Raw genomic sequence first — 2,500 nt, forward strand, 5'->3', positions numbered from 1 at the left:
TTTTGAGTGTACCCTTACAAGGATCTTGATCCTCACCTAGTTTGTGCTGCTGCCAACATCTCCTAGCCAGCTAGTTGTACTGAGTCTTTGCTTTTGGTAGCAGAGCCAGCATCTAGTCTATACCAGTGCAAACTTTTACTGGCCATTTAGATGAGTGTGCTCCTACATGGTAGCTTGGCCCTTGATTGTTCTATGCCATGCCTGCCCATGCCTATGCAACCCTCTCCAGGCCAATTAGTTATGCAAAGCCTCTCCTCAGCCATCTGGTTATACTTCAGATATTTTTCTCCTCTGTCTCCTGCTCTGTTTCTACAGGCTAAAGCATTTTGTAGTGTGGAACCATTACTGCCCCTACTTTCCTTCGCTAAGTGGGTGGTTGATCTAGCTAGGGCTAGCCACTGGCGGGGAGCCTCTCACTCTCGTTCTATTCTTGAAGCCAGGGGTGCTCATAGCTGGTGCCTACTCTTAACTTAGGCTAAGGGCTTCATTGCACATTATATACATTTCCTCTCAGAAGCCTCTCTCCCTCACATTATTTGCTGTAGAATTACAGGTCACCTTGCCTAGGATGGAGACTGAATGGTGCACTACCTTCCCTCAGTCTTTGAGTCTGGCAATAGCACTTTGTAAATATGCTGCTGAAGACTCGGATTTTTTGAGTGACATAGTTTCTGCATTGAGTGACAAAGCCCAACACTTTTACATACAGCCCATGGAACTTTTTAGGTACATCATCTTATGTGTATTTATGGTATTTGTCTAGCCCTTTTTTTGTCTTACTGTTATATGTATGTATATGTATGTATGTATGTATGTATATACATATATATTCATAAATATATCTTTTTTGTGCGTGAGTTGTACGCGCGCGCGCGTATGTGTGTGTATGGCTGTCGACAGATAGATGATATGTCATTCTGTCTATATATTCATTCATCAATAGGTAAATAGATAGATAGATTTATCTATTTATTCAATTATACATATGCGCACATCCATACGCGCAAACACACACGCGCGCATACACACACACACAATAGTACACACACACTCACGCACGCACACACATACACACACACACACACATACAAATACATACGCACACACACACAAATATACACAAACATACACAAACATAAACACATACCTACACACGCATACACACACACACACTCCTATCTTTTTCTTATCTTTCCCTCAAATTTGCTTCTCTTCCGTCTCTCCTTCTGCTTCCTTTCTTTCTCCTCCTCCATTTATCGCTACTGTCTCTCTTCTTCCTCACATTTAATCCTCTCATCTAGGCGCTTCGCTCTCCCGCCTCATCTGTGACGCCCATCGCTGCGAAGTTGATGCTTTTGTTCAGAAAGCGGTGCGGGCGTGGGCTATTAGCTTCTATCTATTAGAGGAATATAAGATATCTTACTTAATACTCAAGTATCAAGAGAAAGAAGCAAAACTATGCAATGCATGGGCATTATGTCATATATGAAATAAATTAAAATAAAAAAAAACTAGAACTTTCTTTAGAAATGTGCCGCGGCGCCATTTTGTCGAACAAAATCTCTGCTAATAAAAATAATGAAAAGTTAAATCTAATAAATCACAGACAATCAACATTATCATCATATTATCATTATTATTATTATTATTATTATCATTACTATTATCATTATTGTTATTATCATCATTATTACCATTATTATTATTATTATTATCATTATCATTATTATTATCATTATTATCATCATTATTGTTATTATTATCATTATTATTATTATTATTACTATTATTGTCATTATCATCATTATTGTTATCATTATTATCATCATTATTATCAACATTATTATCTACGGATAATAATGATAACACGGGAATAGGAGGAAAGGGATTGGAGAGATGAGAAATGAAACCGAAATAATGCGGGATAACGAGAGAGAAAGACAGGAAAGCGAGAGGATAAGAGAAAATGCGAGAGAATGAGAGAAAATGAGAGATGAAGATAAACGAGTGAAAGCGATGGTAAGATCATGCGAGAACACGAGAAGAAATGCGCCATAATGAGAGAAAATTAAGAAAATTGAGAGAATAAATGAGGGGGTGATAATCATGGGCGAGAATTAAATAGAAAAGAATCAAACAAAATAAGAGAAAACAAGATATGAGAAAACAGAAGAGAATGAAAAAGTAAGGGGAAGAGTGAGAGAAAATATGAGAATGCAAGGAACCAGAGGAAACCAGAGAGGGGGGGGGGATCTAGAGAATGAAAGAGAATGAGAGAGGGCAATAAATTGCGAATAGGATAAAGTGACAGAAAATGATAATTGAGAGCGAACGAAAAAGTCTGTGAGAATTAGATACAGAAACACAGATAGAGAGAGATGAAGAGAGCGAGAGTGAGAGCGAGAGCGAGAGAGAGAGAGAGAGAGAGAGAGAGAGAGAGAGAGAGAGAGAGAAAGAAAGATTCTAAAGCGAGAGAAACAAAACAAAATGGCGCAGCGAC

Source organism: Penaeus japonicus, unplaced genomic scaffold, assembly GCF_977035675.1.
Source record: "Penaeus japonicus unplaced genomic scaffold, GWHDUDI00000001_assembly GWHDUDI00000041, whole genome shotgun sequence".
Lineage (NCBI taxonomy): Eukaryota > Metazoa > Arthropoda > Malacostraca > Decapoda > Penaeidae > Penaeus > Penaeus japonicus.